The sequence below is a fragment of the Crocodylus siamensis genome, chromosome 1, assembly GCF_052110815.1.
Source record: "Crocodylus siamensis isolate JL-2025a chromosome 1, ASM5211081v1, whole genome shotgun sequence".
In the NCBI taxonomy this organism is placed as follows: Eukaryota; Metazoa; Chordata; order Crocodylia; family Crocodylidae; genus Crocodylus; species Crocodylus siamensis.
The window spans coordinates 404,944,515-404,966,509 of record NC_143395.1 but is presented as its reverse complement, the minus strand read 5'-3'; positions in this window follow the sequence as shown (position 1 = coordinate 404,966,509).

The window sequence follows — 21,995 nt, the reverse complement described above, 5'->3', positions numbered from 1 at the left end:
AGATGGCCAGAGAGAGTCATTAAGAGTCAGAAAAAGAGAGAAAGGAAATAGGACTTGGGTAGTGAACAGTATGAACAGGCAGAGCAGGGGAGAAGAGGGAGTGTGGAAAAAAGATGAATGTAAATTCACTGTGTGAAGAAGGCTAGCAGAAGGCATTTGCACTGCTTCTCAATTAAGCCCTGTTTTGTGGAGTAAAGTGAGACTTAATTGATGTATTGCTCTACAAGTGAATTTTATCCTGAGACCAGAGACTTGTGAATTTAGGGGAAAGAATGATAAGGAATTAAGAGAAGGGGTGAAGGTGAGTGAAGTGAGGATACTGTGCTTGCAATACTTTTTTTTTTTTTTATGGACCTAGTGTGCCATGCTGAAAAGCTAATAATAGGAAACCGTGGTTGAGGCAATTTGTATCCTGAAGCCTCACCTTTCTTTTCTAGCAGCTGCCTGATTTCTTCAAGTATGTAAACTCACGCTGCCTTCTAGGCTAGGGACAGAATTACACATAAACCGGTATAAGTGATCAGAAACTGGTTCAAGTCTATAACTACTGAAGTTCAGTGCACATAAACCACTTTCAAACTGGCCCAAATCAGTTTAAGATAAGCCTGGATGGACGTAGTATCAGACTGATTTAAGTTAACTTGATTTATTGAACTTCTGTCCCAGATCCCCTCCAGAGTTAACTTAACTCGCAGTTCCCCAGAATGCTTTGCACCTTCTCCACAGGCCTCCCCACCACAGGGTGGGTGGGCTAGACTTGGCCCAAGCTGTCTACTCCAGCCAAGCAGGGAGGTGTGCTCTAGCACTCCCCACTTCTGGTCTAGGCCCCTGCAGGCATGTGGCTGCATTTACAGAATCAAAACTGGATGTCTGTTCACTTGCTTATTGACTCAATCTATTCAGTTGACACTTAACCTGAAAATATTGAATCAATTCAGTCTCAGGCTTTCTAACTTTCTGTACCTAGCTCTATCGGTTTATGCATCTGTGATTTAGTTAGTTTATAAGGTGCACCTCTACGCTGCCTTTTGCCTGAAGAGTACATGGGTCTTAATAATGCTGCATATAATAGAGAGTCTCTTTTGGCTGAAATTCAATCAGGTTGTGTTTCTTTCTGAACTTTTCAGGCCTCTGTTGTACAGCATGAAGGAGAAAAACACCCCCATATGGCTCTTGTTTTACTTATTATACTGTGTTATTGTTAATACTTTACTAGTATTTTACTTCAGTATTCCCACATATTCCAACAGATATTTTATTGCTTGCATTATTGCTTGCCCTTTCTTTATTTACAGTCTTTTTCCTCTCCCAAAACTCTCATCCCTTCTGTTTCAAAACTATGAACCCCTGGCACTTTGGTTACTGGAGCAGATGCCAGTGGCACACGCAGGGTATATCCACACAACAGTTTAAGGCCAACCTTGACCATTGCCCTCAAATAGGGTGTAGGCATAGCGATGTGGCTGAGTGCCCAGGGCATAGAAGCAGCAGTGACTTCTGGCTGCCACCATACTTTTTGTGTGATCACACAGCTGCCAACAGCAGCTTGTTTTCTTTGGTCCTGCTCCCTATCACAAGTCAGCACCTGGGACAGTTGCCCTGCCCTAGTTATGACAAGAAGGAGAGACAAGTAGGGGTAGATAATTCCTATAAGGTGTCCACTGAAAGAGCACTATTATAAATAACACCAGAAGTGAAAAGAAAGGAAGGAAGTAATGTAGCTTATTGGAGAAAGCACTGACAGGGGTGCAGGAGGCCTAGATTATATTCCCATCAGCCTGCAGTGTGACCTAGGAGAAGTCTCTTTACAACTCTGTGCCTCTGCTTCCTCATCTGTAAAAGAGGCATAATGACCATGGCCTCATGGCTGAGCACTTTGAGATCCACTGGTGAAAAGTACAGTGTAAGAATAATGTATTAATTATGATGAATTATTATGCACGTTGAACTGCTTGTATTTGCTTATTTGTAGTTAATAAAATTCTTGTAGGCAAAAATATCCCATGTGAGAGCTTAGTTTGAAACTGGGAAGCCAGACTCAGGAGGCCTTTTTGGTGTAAGTGCTCTGGGGCAGGGCCAGTGCTTATGGGTTTCCCAAGTGAATGCTTTGCTGGTATCTTGACTGAAAAATGAAAAGAAGGCATAGTGTGAATCACCTGCTTTTATCAGTTCCACTATGCATTGTGACTAGAGGTCTGGATGCATCCCTCTCTAATTGTCAAAGCACATACTTCCTTGTCAGCCTTTGAAGGTGAAAGTGATTAATACACATGAGAAACACCAGGTGGGGATAGTAAGATGTGAGATAACATACTATCCTGCATGAAATTACTTTTGCCTGAGGGAAATGCATACAGCAATGTCATGGAGAAACATTCCTGAAAACAAATCTTGGGTAACCCACATGGTATAGCCAATATGGGTTATTACATTTAACAAATATAGTACATGGAAGTCTTTTGTACTTGCCTTGTGTACTAGTCTGCTACCCTGAGAAGAACAGTAACCCAATAGTGAAGTATGGGCATGTTATTCTGTCAGGGGAATAATAAATCAGCAAACAACTACTTAAGTAAATTAATAAATGTCTTAGGGCTCAAGCTTAACTTTTGTTGATTTCAGTGGGAAATGGGGAACTAAATGACTACAAATATCTGGCTACTTATAAATATTAGAAACACAAAATATTTATCAATGTATAAATCATATATAAAAATTCACATATTTATACATTTAGAAATCATATGCAGAATTTTTTTTGCAAAAATCTAGTTGGTCTAATAAAATATCTCATCTCTACCATGAGTCCTGAAATCATATGCATACACTTATATATGCAGATGCATGATTTATAAATTTAATCCAGTGATTATTATATATTGTTTGTATCGTTCATACTGTATATCTATCTATCTATCCCAGATATTTTAAGTCATGTCATGTCATGTCATGCCAAGTCAATGTATATATGTCAATATATAGTGTACGAACAATATATATGAATACATACATTGTTCATAAATTTACATGACATAACATGACTTCAAATATCTGAGCAATTTATGTGCCTCCTGTCAACATTGCACATACTGCTGCACCTGTAGTATAATGGATATATACTGTGCTTGAGCTAGCTTTAAATTAACTTGGCTGGGTATCTGTGCGTGCATCTACACGTGCACTCGACTGCATAGTTACATTAGCAAGTACTAAATGACTGCACAGTAACCACAGTTATTGCACAGTCCCGATGATACACAGGACTTTTCTGACCACACTGTGTAGTAGCAACGAGCTACTACACAGTAACATCAGTGTCATGGTTCATGCTTGCTAATGCTATGGTGCTTGCTCATCGCTATGGTGATGTAGCATCTCATGTAGACATGCCACATAGTAAGCTAGTCAAAACAGCATAGAATGTGGAATGAGCTAACCTCCCCTGAATTTACCCAGCTTCTTTATACAAGATTTACAGCTCAAACTGGGTTTCATGCTGTCTACAAGGCCAAGGTGAATATCACACTAGCATGAATGTGCCAACCAGGTTTATGGATATACTGCTGGACCAGGATTCAGGAGACTTCACTTTCTATTTCTTTTGTGTTCATTGATAATTCCCTTCAGTATTCTGTGCTTCGGTTTTTCCTCCTACTCTTCCTTCTCTGTAAGCTATCTGGGACAAAGCCTGACTCCCACTGGATGCATTTACATGAAACGCATTACTGTACATCAGACTAATCTAATACATAATAAAGTATCAGTGTCTACACATGCGTAGCAATTACTGCACAGTAGATCGGTCTAATGCACGGTTTTCTAGTATCTATAGATACAGGTACTATAAATAGGCCATGAAACTAATACACCAAAGTGCATAGATGCTCACCAGAAGCAAATTGCTCCCAGTCAGTGTCTAGGCATCAGAAGGCTACAAGGTGTGGGCTGTCCCAGCTATACTGGATGCCACCTCTCAGCTATGTGAAGATGGGGACCTGTCCCCATCTCCACATGGCTGGGAGGCAGCTGCCTGGCAACTGGGACAGCTCTTCCAGCCATGTGTAGATCAAGACCAGCCCTTCATGACCCCTGCCAGCCTGGGGTGGCACCTGGGGGAGCCTAGACCTCCTCCTGGCTGCTGTAGGGAGCAGAGCAAGGCAGAAGAATCCCTAAACTGAACCACTCCCATCAGGAGCAAATTTGGCCCAACGGGCACACATTCACATGTGTGTAGGGGCCCTAAATGCACCTGAACTTTATGCATAGAAAATGCAGATGTATTAATTGCATGTGTAGATGTACCCACTGCGTGCCTAGCACAATTAGTTCCTCCTGATCTCAGCTAGAACTTGTAGGCAGTACTGTAATACTAATCATATTAGATGCCAAGCCAACTGGTGCAATTCAGTTTAGCTCCATTGACTTTGACAGACCCATACTACTTTACACCACTGGAGAACTTGACCCAGTATCTCGGTCTTTTAAAATCTGACCTTTGGATAAAAACAAAGATTGGTAGCCAACCCATGTTTTTCCATGGAGGAATGTCCATCTAAATAGTCCTTTCCTTCATTTGTGTGCTCCATTCTGTCTCAATATGTGCTGTTTAATACATGCAGTGCAGTGCCCTTTCATTATGCTGGAGTTACTGTGGAGTTATCCCCCACTGCCCCTCTGGAAACTAAACAGGTTCCAGTAGCCCATGTTACTGATAACTACGTAGTCTTAAATAATGGATTTAGAGAAAGAAAGAAAAAGACTCCATGAATACTAAGTAGGTCTGTGTGGTTCACCACCCACCCACTCTACTGGAACATGGTCCATTAACTCAGCATGGCAGATGTGATTTGAAAGGGGGCACCAGTTCATAAAGCAATCTGTGTCTGCCAATAACAACTTTAGAGATGTTGAATAAAATCCGTTGCACAACATGATACAATGCATGAGTGCTTTTAATTCTCTCTGAAAACCATCTCATACTTAACAATGGCTCTACAGAGCAGATATCTTCTGAGGTGAATAATCCTGAGTATGAGACAAATGAAGACCAATGCAGGATTTTTTAAATGTTCGATTTCCTCTCTCTAGTTTTTCACATCTTTCCTGTGAGATGAGGTGGGCTGAAAAAAAAATTTGAATTAAGATGTAAATAAGTATTTATCACACCAGGCTTTAATGACTCCAATTTTATATTGTGTTGGCTTTGAGATTTATTTATTTATTTATTGAACTTACAAAATAGGCTTCATTGTTTCTCTGAATACACGTGCAAAGAAGAAATACACAACATTCACATAATAGAACACAGAATTTCTGAAGCATTGAGGAAGGAACAATGTAACAACCACTTACAGAGGGAAATCAGAAGGAGGAGAAGGAAAAAGAGAGAGAGAGTGCACCAACAGTTACCAATCACCAAATAACTGCCTGAGACTTCATCTCTATCTAGATTTAAAGGGCTACTTTCTGAAAGGCAAGCTGGGAAAAATGATATAAGCATAACCTTATTAGTAGATCCCAGCACTCAGCGAGGAAGAAGCTTGGTATCAGCAGATGTGGACTAAACATTTCCAAATAATTTACATGTGCTTTTGTGCTGTAGAGCCAGGGCATAAAATACTGGATCAACTGATTAACACTTGTACTGTGAGACCACCCTAAAGCCCCAAGCGAGATAAGGGCCCCACTGTGCTACATGCTGAAACTTGCAAGTTTAGATTATAGATTCAGAGACTGTAGAGTCAGAAGGGACCCAATGGATCATCGTGTCCGACTCCCTGCCCCTGGCAGGAAAGAGGACCGAGGTCAGACGATCCAGCCAGGTGACTATCAAGCCTCCTCTTGAAGACCTCCAAGTTAGGTGACAGCACCACCACTCTTGGAAACCCATTCCAGACTCTGGCCACCCTTATTGTAAAACATTTCTTTCTAATGTCTAACCTAAATCTACTCTCCATTAGTTTGCACCCATGATTCCTAGTTACTCCCAGGGACACTCTGGTAAACAGAGCATCCCCAATTCCCTCCTGTCCTCCCCTGATAAATTTATAGGTGGCTACAAGGTCACCCCTCAGCCATCTTTTGTATAGGCTGAAGAGATCCAGATCTCTCAACCTCTCTTCGTAAGGTCTTTCACAGAGACCACAAATCACATGAGTGGCCTTCCTCTGAACCCTCTCCAGATTCTCTGTGTCCCTCTTGACGTTTGTATTAGACATATTATTGAATAAACCTGAACCATTAGTGGAAAGTCCAGCACATAATGCTGAGTTCTCCTTGTGGCACAAACATGCACTGAAATGCCCCTCATGAATGCCAACATCTGCAAAAATTTGGGCTTTCAGAAATGGCCATTTGGGCCATTATCCATAGGTTCAGAGAGATGGGAACATAGATTTCATAGACATTAGGGCTTGAAGGGACCTCGGGAGATCATCGAGTCCAGCCTCCTGCCCAAAGGCCAGGAAGTCAGCTGGGGTCATAGGATCCCAGCAAGATAAGCATCCAATTTACTCTTGAAGGTGTTCAATGTAGGTGCTTGAACCACCTCCGCTGGCAGACTGTTCCAGACCTTGGGGGCTCGGACAGTAAAGAAATTCTTCCCTATGTCCAGCCTGAAACGGTCTTGCAGGACTTTGTGACCGTTCGACCTCATCATCCCTTGGGGCGCTCTGGTGAACAAACGTTCCCCCAGATCCTGGTGGTCACCCCTGATAAACTTCTAGGTGGCCATCAGATCACCCCTGAGCCTGCGCTTTTCCAGGCTAAAGAGTCCCATGGCTCTCAGCCTGTCATCGTAAGATCTGTTTTCCTGACCTCTGATCATGCGCGTGGCTCTCCTCTGGACTCTCTCAAGCTTCTCCACATCCTTTATGAATTGTGGAGCCCAAAACTGGATGCAGTACTCCAGCTGCGGCCTCGCCAAGGCCGAGTACAAAGGGAGAATGACATCCCAGGATTTGCTCGAGAAGCATCTATGGATGCAAGCCAGCGTTTTAGGAAAGTTTTAAAGCTGATTTTGGCACACTGGTTGCAATGAAGATGTGTTCTAAGGCACTGATGGAAATTTTACAAGTGCTCAGCTGAATTAAAGCAATCAAAGGATGTAGAGACACCTGTACACATAGTCCAATCCTCATACTTTCAGTCTAGGACAGCTTGGTAGGACAGTGACAGGACCACTGCAATCAGGCCTGACTGCTGAATTGAGCAAGGGCCTAGCATCCTTCCTCTTTGCTTAAACCATGGCCTCCTTCTCTCATCCTTTGCTCCATATCTGGCAAACTGATGTCTCCAAAGAGAAAGATATTAGGATGCACCCACCCATGCAGAGTACACTGTGTACAGCCGTGAATCTCAACCAAGGTGCCAGGGCAGCCTGGGGTGCTGCAAAATCTTTTGCAGGGTGCCATGAGGTGTGAGCTGATGACTGCAGGCTCAGGCTTATCCTTACCTGGGTGCTGCCCTGTCCCCACTGCCCAGGCCCTCTGCAAGCAGATAAGCACTGTAATCAATAAATTAGGTTGTTTTTTTTGTTTTTTTAATGTGGTGCTACTCATTTCGCAAAGGCTATGGAGCGGTGCTTCAAGTCAAACAAGGGGTGCCCTGCATCTAAAAAGGTTGAGAACCACAGATGTAGATAAAGCCTTCAACAGCACCAGGGTAAACTAAGGGCAGTGGTGGCCCAACACAGAAAGCCTCTATTCAACTGTGAGTCGGGAGAGCACACAGCTGTGTAGGATTCAGAAGCCACAAAACATTCAAGCTTACTAGGTCATTTGCACCTTACAGCTACTGTTTTAGGCTTCTTTAGGCTGCCCACAGACATTTATGCATCAGTTACACCAGGGTCATGTTTTCAGGGCATCTTTGCCATCACAAGGGCCTCCAGGAGGTGGGGTGCCCAGAATCCCTGTGCCATATAGCAAGTCCTGACTTAGTGCTTAGGTTGGAGAGGGAGACATGCCTCAACAGGGGCATCTAGCTCTCATCTTTAAGAATTTGTCTGAATAAGGCATGATAATGGATTGAAAAGCTAGGCTCAGAATGAATCACTTCAGAATCATATTTACAGCTTCCTCTCTTATATGATGTTTTTGTGTTTTCCATTTTTATATCTGTCACTTTACAGCTTTTCATCCTCTCAGGTTTCACAAAGAAAGTTCAAGAAAAAAATAATAGGATTATTCAGGATGTGACAAGAAAATGAAATCCATGGAGCTGACCAGCAAATGCCTTTCTCACTCCGGTAAAGGCATTTCTCACATTAGAAAGTATGTCATTGTAGGTAGAAGAAATTCAAAACTTAAATGACAGCATCTGGAAATAAAAAGCCTCAAAAGGCATTTTCTTAAGATTTGTTTTCTTGCAGGCATTTAAGCTTGTGCATATTATAAAGAGCAAGAGTTTCCAGATGTGCTTGGTCAGGAGACTTGTCCTCAGAACCAAGGAAGATCAAGCTAGTTTGTGTTGCACATAAAGGAGATCACTAACTCGGTGTAAAATCCTATTGGGCACAAACACCATTCGGCTCTGTGCAGCTAATCAAAGGTAGCCCTACACCATCCACCTTGCACTGGCTGTAACTACTTACCTTGAGTTAAAAATGACCTGTGCTTTCCTCCATGATGGATCTGACATCAAGATAATTTTAATTCTCATGGTTTCATTTCCTTGCAATGGAAACACATCCAAGGAGATTAGAGACAGAAAGGACCTGTTAAGGCACTTTCCCCATCCACCTGTCAGAACAGTATCATTGCCTACTTTGTACTATTGAATATTTTATCTTTTCATCTTAGCTTACTCAAGGACCAGAGTCCCATTCATTCGAGCAAACTTATTGTTAGGAAATATTTGCTTTTTCTAGCTTTATACCCTTATATCTGTCATTGTTCATTCCTTACATAGCACCATTACTAAAAATAGGAGAATCTATTCATTTGCAGAATTTTCTTATGTTTGTGTTGCCAACTGTGCTTTTAAACTATATCAAAGAATGGTCTGACATTTGGACAAGAGCCACAAGACCATAAGAAATGTCACTCTGAGCCAAACCAATGGCTCCTATCTCTGACAGTAGAAGGACTGGATACTTTAGAGTAGGGGTGGGAAAAATATGTTCTGTAGTCAAATGGTCGGGCTGGGGCAACTCCATACCTGGACTGCCCTTCTAGACAGCCCAGGAGGTGGCAGCTCTTTCCAGGCAACCTGGCATGGGCTCTGGGTGGCTGCAGCAGGGAACTGATGGCAGTGGGAGGAGCTGCTTTCCCCCTGAGCTGAGCAAGAGCTTCTGTCCTGGCTGCCAAGGTTGAGCCCAGGCAGGTGAGCCTGAAGCAGGCAAGGGGCATGTGAGGTAGCACGGGTCAGCACTGGTACTGCAAGGCTGGGGCTGTTGGTGGCAGTCAGAAGAAGCCACCACCACCTGTGCTATCTAGAATTGCAGTCCAGTTGTGGAGCCACCCCAGCCCCGCTGTGTGCCCAGGGGGTGGCAGGATGTGTCACAGCTGGGTGGCACAGAGCGGGCCAGGTTGGGGCTGCACACGGGTTCTGGCTGATGCACTATGCTGGGGGTGAATCTGGAGCAGGCACAGGGCGGGGCTGAGGCTGTGCACTGCTGGTGGTGATGGGGAGGAGCCACAAGGCACGCAGGCTCTGGCCTGTTGTGGGGCGGAGGCGGATGCCGACCAGCTCAAGGGGGGGCGCATGCAGTGGGGGTCCTATGTACAACCCACCATACTGACAAACCTTCCCCTGCAAACCCCAAAACCACATCTTCACCCACACACAATCACACACCTCACAAACACTGCACCTAGCCAGACTCTCCACCATGCCTCCCTCACCCTCCCATATACTCACCTCCCCCACCACACACATCTGAGAGCCTCTTGGGGGAGCCCCACTTACTGCTGCATGCACACACCCCACGACACATGCACCCACCCTCCACAGCCACCCCTCCACACATACCCCCAGCCACCTGCTCTCTCCATGCACCCCACAAACCCCATACCCACCCACTCACACCTGCACACCCCCACAAATACTCCTCCCTACAAATCCCCATACCCAACCACCCACATCTAGACACACCCTCCCCCACATACATGCACATCCACAGCTCCCCACAAACCCACCCACTCCTCCACATGCCCCTACAATACACAAGAATAAGACTTAATTTTGAGCTATTATGTAATCGCCTTTATATACACCACAGAAACACACACAAATCAGGACAACAATATTTGTTAAATAAAATTAATATGTTATTAGTAGTGTTTGATTTTTAGTGTATCTATTTTTTCTGGTTCCAAGATGACAAATACCCTTCCCAAAAGGAGTATTTTTGAGGGCATGGAAAAGGACTTCTGGTGGCAAAGGTCAGGGGTTAGGGGGTAGAACTTCTGGTCCCAAGATGATGACCCGGGGGCAGGGTACCTCTCAAGGGGCAGGGCTACCTTTGCAGCCCTTGACAGATTGCCAGAAATTGTTAAATAGGAAGTAATTGCCTGCCTCTGCTTTAGAGGGAAAACATATGAAGAGGGTATATCAAGAGTGCCATTTTCCCTGTCTTACCCTTCCTGACATCCATCTCTAAGCATCCATGGGTTTAGAGATACATCCCTGACTGTTCTGTTTAATAATTATTAGTCGATCTATCCTCTATTTTTTAACCTAGCTAATATTCTGCCTCTACAACCTCCTGTGGTAATGAGCCATTACAGAGAAATAATATCCATCCTTTTTCCTCTTCAGCACCATGATCACTATATGTATTATCATTACCAATTAAAATTGCTAGGGTTTTGTCCTAAGGGAGCCACTGTTTGCCCAGCTCTGGTTCTGTTATACAAGATTTATTATGAAATGTTGTTTAGCAAAGTGCAGATATGATTAGTCATGGAAAATGCCAGACTTCAGCATAGTATCGCTCTGGCTTTGAACCTTGGAAAGTTTATTATTCTAGTCAAATCTAAATTGGCAGATAACAAGCAGAAATATTCAGAGAGGAGAAACCAGAGCAAACGCATTGAAATTATATTTGACCTATACAGTGACCTTTTTATTGATGAGTGGGTGGGGAGAAAAAAACCCCAAACCTATTTCTTTGTGTAGCCAACATGCTCCAACTGTCAGGTTCTGTGTTGCAAACTGACATGCTGCTGATGTCTAACATCAGAAGCCATTGATCTGCTTCCCAAAGAAGTTATAAAGGAAGACAAGCAAGGAAACAAAATTGGCAATTAGAATATTTTTACTACTGGCTAATGGTAGAAAAGGTGTAATAAAATAAACCAAAACAGTCACAGGTGCTGATTGCATGAATCCCTTTAGAAAATGGACTGCACTGTGTGGTTTTGCCCTTGGTCTTCTTTGGCAACAGCATAACTGCCATCTAGATGAATCACAGAGTGAGCCACTTGCAAGAATGCAGTTAATTATAACACTGTTTGAGTAGCAATGTTTATTACCTCCTTGGGTTGGGATATGCTTAGTCATACAAGCCTGGAAACTCCCTGTAACAGGTTGGGTCCCCTCTGTTCTGTATGATTTTTATAAAACTCATAGATCTGTTCATGTTTTCTCAATACAGAGGCTTGCATTCACTTAAAAAGTTGATAATCTTTAAGGCTAGGCACAGATGTTACGCTTAATGTGTTAAGTGAGCACAAAAGGCTTTAAAACTGTAACGGAACAGCCATCCATGGAACTTCAATCACTTTAAAAATGGTGGATCCTGCTCTAAATTAACCCTCAATGGATGTGGTATTAGGTTATAACACTTCAGGTTACAGTGCTTTTTGAGTATCCATACCACATCCGTTGTGCTTCAATGTAGACTGCATTCTGCTGCCATGCCAGTGGTCCCTTTCTGGGCAGCTTGCTAGCCTCAGCTAGTGCTCATCTGCTCTGGGCAAGCAGCAGCCCAGCCCCCAGGCTGTCACAGGGAGAAGACAGAGAAGGCTGTCCCCTCGCTGTGCAGCTGGGTGAGGGAGCTGTGTGGCTCCCTCCCCCAAGCTTGCAGGCTCAGGTCTTGGTGGGATCCAGGCTGGGTCCATGTGGCAAAGAGGCTTCATTCCCTCAGAGGCAGCTGCGGGGAGCACCCTTCACCTTCTCTGCCTGCCCAAGCCTCCTGGCAATGCCAGCCAGCTGCGGCAAAAAGCTGGTCAGGCAGCCTCACATTGCAGCTTTTGAGTGGCTGGGGTGGGAGAGGCGCAGGGAGCCCTCCCATCATGATGGCACCCCCAGAGCTTTTTGACTCGGGTCTTGGGGGGCAGGTCTGCATAGCAGGGGGCTCTCTTCCACATGCCCTCCCCAGCTTCCTGACAGCTGCAGCCAGAAGCTGCAGCATGTGGCTTCTTGGCTGACTTTTCATTGGACTGGGAACTGGTGCTGTGGGGAAAGGGAGACTGCAGTGCCGTGAGAGCCCCCCCACAAAAAATTCATGGCTGGGGTTTGGGAGGGAGAAGCAGGCTGAGTCCATGCGGCGGTGGGGGGGGGGGGGGGACTTCCTTTCTCTCCCAGGCCCAGTGTTCAGCATAGCAAAATGCCAACTGGGCAGCTCTGCACTGCAGTTTCTGTTTTCAGCTGTGAAGAGGCCTGGGTAGGGAGTGGGTGGGACTGCTGCACAGCCTTGGCCCAGCCACCTCTCCCAAGACCCCAGCCAGCAACTTGTGGGAGGGGGGGGCTTGTGGGAGGGGGCTGTCTGCCTACCTTTCCCCCTACCTGCTGCTGATAGTCACCAGCTGGGGGGGAGGCAGGGCTGGCTCCAGTAGAGCCTCTTAGCAGGTGTTTGAGAGTGCCCCCTGCTTGCTGGCCTTGGCCAGTGCAGGCAGGTCCCAAGCCCACCCCACCAAACAGCAAATGTCTGTTTGGTTCATTCCCACTCTAATTTATAACACTGTGGTGGATTGACCAATACAGCCCAGCAGATGTGTTGAGGGATGGAGAAGAGGATGAGCAAAAAAGAGGTTGGTGTGAGCTGGCCAGCAGGCAGAGCTGGCATCCTTAAGAGCCCAAAGATGCTTCTATTTGCGTGGGAGTGGCGAGTGGCTGCATCCCCAGCTCCACCACAGGGAACGCGGTGTTGGTGCATGGCTCGGTGCACAGAGCACAGACCCTGGGAGCTGTTCAAGGCAGTGAGTGGCTGGGACCTTGGTGCATGCAGCGGTGTAAGCAGCCCCTGGCAGACGTGCTCCATCACGCTTTACTTAAAGTACACCCACTGCCTCAGACCTTGGCACTTCATGTCCCTTCCCAGAGTAGGTCTCAACAGGCAAAGCAGCCCAGGCACCCTGTTACCTGGCCTTCAAACTTCCCTGTAGCCACAACCTGAACTTCCAGTCGAACTTGAACATAAACCACCAAGCCAAATGGTTCCAACTCAAATATAAGCCCCATCCTGGGGCCTCTGCTTACTCTAGTCCTCCTCCCTCGGGCTGGATTTTTTTCCCCAGCCCCCTGGTATCTCCCAGCCTGCCACACTCCTTTCTGCAGCCACTTGCATTCAGCACTCCTTACCCTGTGCCAGCCAGGGTCAGATTGCCACTTCCAAGTCTAGAGGTTGGGATTATTTATATACACCCAAGTCTGGTCCCCTTCCAGTCATCACCCAGCTCTCCACTTCCCCAGCCCGTCCCCCTCACCCAGGCTGCATCAGCAGCCTGTAGCCCTGTTGTCAGGCTTTCTACAGTCTTCCACAGCTATGCTCCCCCTTCCTAGTAACGAAAGTAGGAGGCTCCCTGTTACAAGTTCTTCCCTGTGGGATGAGAATAACACCTCTGAGCACTGAACTGGAAGGTGGGTTGCAGGGCTTTAACTATAATTCACAAATCCTGGTTCCACTGCCCATGTTGTCCCCGGCACACAGCAAAAGGTGGAGTTCTCCCTTTCCCCACCCTGCTGCTAAAGCATATCTGAACCATATTCAGACAAACAGTAAACAAAACAAAATAAAGTTAAGCTCATGTGCAAGTGCTTTGCTGACTAGGGATTGATGCAATTGCTGCCTTGGCCTCTTGGGGTGTCTCAGTGTATTCAATGTAACTGATGCCGAAGCAGCAAACCGTTAACCTGATCCATCGTGTCTATTTGCCTATATAACTGAAGTGATCTTTAGCGCTTGTCCCTTCTGCAATTAAATGCATGGAAAAAACTCCCTTTAACTTTAATGTTCTTGGTCAGACCCTTGGAAACAACTTATGCCTCCCTCACAGAGGTAGCAAGGAGCCGGATCTTTTTTTTTTCTGTGGAGCCTGCCCACCTCTCCCATGGCTAGGGTGGCAGGGGAGGGTGAGCTGCATCATTGCAATTTGCAAGACTGCAAACTAAACTACACCCAGATGTAGTTTAGTTTGCCATGATGCAAAGTCATTTAAAACCACCAAAAGTCTTGCACGTGTACACTGTGATATGATGAATCCACACAAAATGACATTTTTATTATGTGTACATGTGAATGGTGTCACAGATACAAGTGCTGTAACAGTCTGATCCTGAACCGGGGGTGGGGGGAGAGCAGACGGTTCTTTCTCTGACTTTTATAGAAGCAGGATTAAGCATTAATTCACTGACAAATATAATTCTCAACCTCTTCCATATCCTAGCCTTATGTTGTCCCAGAGCTCCCCATGCAATGGGAAAAATTTCCCTTTTCAGATAGCAATATAGACAGGATAGGGGCCTGGCAACCCCCACTTGTTGCTCAATACTTGAGTGTTACTCAAGTAAGGAATGTGCTTCTATAGAGAAGATCCTATTGGATTTGGGTGCCATTTTGTCTGAATCCCTCCCTCCCTGTGTTTTCTGTCTTCAAATCCTTATTAATAGCCTCCTCTGCCATCTACACACACGTGTGCGCGCGCACACAGAGGAACTTGCTCGTGCTTTTAGCTCCTCTCTCTATTGTCTCTCATATTCCCACTACTCTCTCTGCACGGCCCATAAACATTGTCCCTTTTGATTTTGAAGAGCACATAAAGATTGTTGTGAGCATTGCAGAGAAGCTGCCCATGAAATGTGCATTCCACTTTTACTCCTTAATCTTTCCTCCTGTGGGAGGGCCATTGTATTTCCTTTCCTTTCTGTCTTCTCAGCAGTAACATTTTTTTACCGTTCTAATTACATTTGTAGTGTGGGTGAAGCTGACTGAAAAACAGAAAGGAAGACAGGGGGAAGTTTGCTTTTACTTTTATTGCAGCTTTTAGAATATTTATTTAAATCTGTGTACGTGAGTTTGGGCAAAAAGGGTGCCTGTCACTGGTACATAGGAACAAGAACATAATGTATATATAGCAGCTCCAAGCAACCTGAGTGCCTGAGACAAAAAAGCCTGGAGGTTTGGGTCTGAATATATTTATACAGGAAGTTGCTTTAAGTCACAGAGTCTGTTATCTCCAGGCCAGGCTTCCTCCCGGTGCACAGTAATTGCAGTGGCTGGTTGAAAATTTTCTGTCAAAATTGTTTTTCAAAAGAAAACCACATTTTTGATTAAATGAAATGTCAAAAAATGTTTTTAGTTGTGTGGAAAAAAAATGTATTTTTCCTTTGGCAAGCCAAAAGCCTGAAAACAGAAAGACTTTGACTCTGAAACGCTGTCCTGGAAAGTTGTTAAGTGGTTATTTGGATGCCTCCTGCTCCCATTCTCCTCTGTCCACTGAGCTCCCAGGATGTACCAGTTACGTGACTGCCATGAATGTGTTGTTCCCTTCATAAACTGAGGAGACTGTGGTGCTTAACTAGAGACCCAGGCTGGGAAAGTCAAGCACCCCACGCACAACTTTCTTGAGGCATCACAGTAGCATTTCAGAACTAAAATATTGAGGATTTGCATCAACATATTTAAGGCTTAGGTTTTTCTCTGAGAACTCTTTTAGGGACAATCCTTCTATTTTATGACCAGTTGGTTTGTTGGCATTAGCATCTTTCCAGAAGTTGTGGTGGTTTCTCTGTCCTATCAGGTCCCACCACGGATTGCATTCTTGAAGGGTGGCCACCTTTCAGGACTGCTCGACACTCACCTGCCGAAGAAAATCTTCTATGGTGAACTGTCAAATGGAGTATGCTTTCACGGCGCATCAAAGAAGTGGTACAAGGATATCCTAAAGATGTCCCTAAAGTTTTTCAGATTGACCTGGAGCTGTAGGAACAAATAGCTTGTGGCTGTCCATTCTGGAGGCCATCGGTCCAGAGCGGAGCACTGGCCTTCAAGCAGCGGCACACGGCAGAGGCAGTGAGGAAGCACATAGCAAGGAAAACGAGGACCTCTCATGTCCAGTCCTCATCGCTCTCTTAGTGACTCTAAGTGGATTCTGATGAACATTTCTGCAGAGGAAACAAGTTGAGCGTATGGCAGCTAAAGAGCTGGGAGCTAGTCTAAATCGTTACAGGAGAAGCACTTGGCTGATGAGGAGACAGAAAGAAGCAAAAGGAATGACACGTACCTTTTTACTTTATGGCACTGTGAAAATTTACCTTTGCCTTTAACAGAACAAGCAGATTCCTGAGAAGACCTAACAGTATTTATCAACTTGTGTTATTCAGGAGGGACTAATCATTAATTACCTGCAGAATGGGACAAAGATTTGACTACCCGTTTCTCCTCTAGGAACATAATAGTTATGTGACATTTGAAATGCCCATCAGGCAAATATAATTTTCAATGTAGTGATTTCACATCTAAATTAAAATGCATGTTGAACGTCTGTGTTGAAAAAGCATCTCTAATGAACACAATGCAATGGTAAAGAGATTGTTTTTGAATGCACGGTGCCAACATTACTTCAGCATTTATGCAAGTGCAAGAGAGAACTGCTGGCAAAAAATGTGCTCTAGATTGTGGACCTCCTGTCTCTAGACAAATTTACAATTAACAAAAGGGTTCTACGTACTTATGTCCTTAGACCAGCACAGCTACAGCCTATACCCCATCACATGGAAGATATTGAATTTTGCCATTTGCCAACTATTTGAGTTGGGTTAATAAAAGATATCCGATTTACCCAAAGAACCTTGTCTGTCCTTCTACCTACGGATGCAGACGCACAGCTACAATAAACAGTAACAATTCCATGCTAACTCATTAAGGCTAATTCATGCTTATCAGTTCAATGACCAAACGTCTATCGGCTTCATTGGAATATGGGTCGGATCATCTATTCTGAGCATAAAATAACCAGTGAAACAGCAATAATCACAAGTGTTGATTAAAATGTGACCAAGCTTTCATTAAGGGCTTTCAATAGAATTCATTTTCAGTTCCTACAGTCCCAGTCCACTTCAGCGTTATCACTTGTAGCTCATGCTTTTTGTGACTCTTGAATTCCAATAGTATTAATGCAACAGGCATTTTTGTTTGTTTGCTCTGGTTTACTTTTGTAGTTATAAAGGGTAAGGAAGTGGAGAGCACAAACTGTAACTGAGATTATTTTAAAAACCTCTAATGAACTTTTATCTTTTGTTATTTCACTAAATGACCAATTTCTGCTGAAATTTACTTAACTGCAATTCAAATGAACCTGTTTTAAAAAGATAAGTCTTCAAGGAAGAGTCCAGGCATAACAAGTGGACAAAAGTAAACCCTGAAAGTAATCAGAGAAGCTGAAAATCCAAGTTCCTACTAAGAAAACAGTAAGCCCTATGCCAAAATCAGCAACACTGCCTCTGTGTTTGTTCTCTGCAAAGGTCTGCCTCTGGGTCCCCAGCCTCTGTTCATCTGAACGCTGTGTCAAGCTGCAGTCTGTTACGCATGTATAATTCCAGAACAGCACCCTTGACCCCCAATTTCAGCAGAACTATACTAACTTAAACTGAGATTAAATGTAAGATGAGCCTCTCTTTTGGGTTTCTCAGTAAAATATACCTGATATTTAATTTTGCTCCACTCACTGAACTTTGTGTTAAAGTTCTGGTGAGATACTGGTTGGACTGCCCAAGAGATTGGACTCGATGGCCCAGGAACCCCTTCCAGTCCTATGTTACTGCATCTGTCTAATTCATTTTTAAGACAACTTTCAGTGGCTCATTATCAGATAATCAGATACTTCTGTCTAGCACTGCTTTGCTGATGTGTTGCTTCATCATGTCTGCTCAGAATAGCAAAGGGATAATGAAGGATTTGGAAACACTACCTCATGAACTGTCATCAGCAAATACCTAAACGTTTATTACCTGCTCATGCAACCCGTCACAGCATAGTTTCAATTTTCTGCCCAACCCTTTGTGTTTTCTGTGGTTTGGAGTTCAATGCTTCTTAGGACAAAAGGAGCTAGTTTTCCTTTGGGTCAAGTAGATACGTACCATTTGACCTGCATTAAAGCTGTCATTTACATTTAAGTAAAGAAACTGGGTTCATATATAATGTAACTCCATTGCTTTCTATTAGTATTATATTGGACTCTCATGTAGTAATGTTGAATTCTGGTGCTGTGGAGACTGCTTACAAATGACTAGCAAATTTTAATACATTAATGCCCAATGTGCATTTATAGCCTGTGCTGTCATTGTGTTTCTAAATGACCAGCAGCTCTTTGCCTGTTGAACACAACCATGACGCATGGCATTTTGTGTCAAAATGAAATAATAACTCCCAAGCCCCGCACTTGCAATGCTGCTTTGAGAGTGATAGGAATGATGTGCCAGTGGCACAAGCCAAAATGGTCTGTTGGACTTCTAAGACAGAGAACAGCAGAGCCTGCCACTTGCCTATAAAGCTTTTCAATACATGGCACTCACATCTAATTTGTTCTTTTTCTCTTACCGTAAGCTGCCCTGAGCCTTTGTAGAGAAGCTCATATAAATCGCATACTAATTAATTAATTAATTAATTAATTAATTAATTAATATGAGGGGCATTTGCCACTACTCAGATATCTTACCAGCTGTCCTAGGCCAAACGTGTCAGACTTTTCTTCTAGAAAAAGAATGCAGCGAGTCTTTCATCTTCATCTTTACTTCACTGTACTAAATACCTGTCAGAATGTTACACAATAATTGTGCAATTATCCCATACCTTTTTAACCAATTTATGAAAAAGAAACAATCATAAAAAGTAATGCAAGTTCTTTCGAAGGAACTGTGATCACCACACATAGGACATAACCTAGACAGACTTCTCATCTGTTTCAATATGCCAGTGCTAAGGGACCGGGTCACACTAGGGTAGTTAACAATCTTAACATTGAGTGTGCCTCCATCTGCATTCTGCTTCAGTGTTTTTACCTGTTTCCTCTTCATCATGGCCTCCAGATCTTTGCAGGTGTCTCTAATTGCCACCTTTCCTCATTCCACTCCTACCTTTAAGGCAATATCTCCAGCTGTGCACCATCACCTGCTCTTAATGCAGTCCCGTTTTCAGCATTGTCCCTCTTTGTCTCTTTTCTTTCTCTGTCTCCCCAATTTCTCTAAATCCTTTAAAACAGAAAGTTCCACTTTCAGGATGGCATTATCTGAACTGTCATCTCTTTCAGTCTCTTTAATGACTCCTGTGTGGACATCTCTTTCTGCCTTGACTTGCTGAGAGTGTATTTGGAGCCTTTTCTAAGCAGGTGTTAAGGGTGCAGACAGAAGTGACAATTTTCATCTGATCTGGCTACAGAAAATGGTCTATAGCTATGACCAAACACTAGTTCATGGCTACAGGCTACTTCAAAAATGGCCGATCAGGTGAAAATCTGAACTCTCATTTCATGAGGGTTCAGATGATGAAGTTTCAAAACACAGCATCTTCTGTAACTTGTGTCTGTGCTGCCTCCCAGCCCGTTGCTCTTTTCAGAATGGGAGGGGGGGACGGGAGCAGAGGAAGTTCAGTCTGGGGATCTTTCAGCCCCTGCTGGAGGTTGGGGCAGGTGTATGGGAGCCCCTGTCCAAGTGGGAAGCGGCTCCAATACATCCATCCCACCCTCTAGAGCCAGTTGGGAAACCCCCTAGAATGAACTCCCTCTGCTCCCTTTCCCCACCCCCTTTTTTAAACAGGGACAGGCTGGGAGAGAGGAAGGACCACTGCCAGGGGAAACCAACCTCAGCCTTGCAGCCAGCAGCTAGATTTCCCCTCCACCCTGGAACCAACAGTGAACTTCTGTTTGGTCCAGGGGATCGCTGTAATTCAGAACACTTCCTGCAAAGCGGTCTCAGCAGGCAGCTGCATTTCTCTCTGCACCCTAGATAAGCTCTAGTTCCTGCGCACTTCACAAAACAGCCTGGATTTTATCTTCACAGCACCTTCAGGTACAAAGTGCTGTTATCCCACTTTATTCTTGGGAAAGTGGATATTTTCAGCCTAGTGCCCCAACCTTATCTTCCTCTATTTCCCTCCTTATACCCTCTTTGTACTGGGCACCTGCTTCCTCTCAGTTCTCCCCCGTAGCCTCAATATATTCCTGCCATCTAACACAGCCTCCCATCAGCTCAGTCAATCTTTCTCCATATTGTAAACACACTGCTTTTGCTTTGTCTATGCTGTTGAAGTCCTTTAACCCTTGATTTATCTCATACTGTAGTTTTTTACTGCTACTTGGTGAAATGTATTTCCCATCTACAACAGAAAGACCTGTCATGAGCAAGTGCAGCGGATTCCAAAGCAACATCACCAGTAACACTTACCTGAAGGATTCCTGGAGTTCAATTCTGCTGCCAGATTAGAGTAAATCCCATTTTCAGCCTTCCTGGTAGCCTCAGGTGGACAAAACAGCCATAGCTATCTTTTATCTCTAAATACAGTGCCTTTAAGTCAAACCCAATGTTGATAGGAGGCAGGGTTGGGGTGAGGGATAGGGAACTCGAGCTATATTGTCTATCTTACTGACACTCGGGCACAGATCCTTTCAGGGCCTATGGTGCCGACTTACCCTTGAGTGCACATTCTCTTGCCATCTATAGCTCGAGACTCACCTAAAATCCCCAGCTCTCTTCTGAGACCAGCCACATGAGCAGAAGCCTGGAATGTATTGGAAGCATTTACTGGTGAAATTGTTTCCTCCTTGTGTTATTTAAAGATTACAGTGGCAATCCCCAAGCCTCTGAATGAAGGGAGTGAGGTATTTGAATCAACATTGACCTTTTGTTTTAATCTGAGCTATCGGGCAAAAGTTAAGGACTGGGACACAGGCAGTGTTGCCTAATGGTTAGGCAACTGAGAGAAGGCAGGGAATTGGGTCAGAGTTCAGGATCCAAATGACCAGTTCAGGAGGGAAATCCAGGGGCAGAGTTCAGACCACATGAATCGGACACCAAGTTACCAAGTAGAAGGGATAAGCCACAGGTCAAACTTGAAGAACAGAGCCCAACTGAGGCAGGGAAACAGGAACACCAGAGAGCACAAGTACCAGGAGACTTGCTAAAGCAGAACAAAGTCAAAACTGTTAGTTGCCCTAAGAGTCTGGTGTAGCTGGGGCTAAATCAATAGCAGTGTTCCCATTAGCCAATCAAGAAGCTAGACAGTTAATTAGCTGGGACAGAGCTTATCACCCAAAGCCTCAAGGTAGGCATGACTACTTAGGCAATTACCCCAGGCTGGAAAGAAATGTGACCATGAGATACCAGCTAGAAAATTGAATAAGCTGTTGGACTTCACAATTCAATTTCCTTGGGTTACTGTAAACAGATCAGTTTTATATTTGGAAGGAACATAGCCTAATTCTTTCTCCATGACCAATACTTAATGTTGTCCATTGCAGTTTTTTCACAAGCCCCTAACAATAAGAGACAGGTTTCTGGGCTGCCCTGGATCAGATTGTGAGGACTGCAGCCTCCCTTTAGGGTCCTGCTTCTTCTGAGTTGGAAGTACCCAGCATTGCATCTGTATATCAGCTGGAGCATTTAGGGAAGGTGGAGGAGCTCTGAATTCATTGTCTTTTGCCTTTTCCAACCAATCTGTGAAGCTTCTTGCATCTCACTTTCCCTTTACTCGGTCCTGATAGATGGAATGAGGTAGTTAGACTTAGTTGGGAAATTCCAATTAGAAACCTTTTTTCCCATTGGAACATGCTGATTTG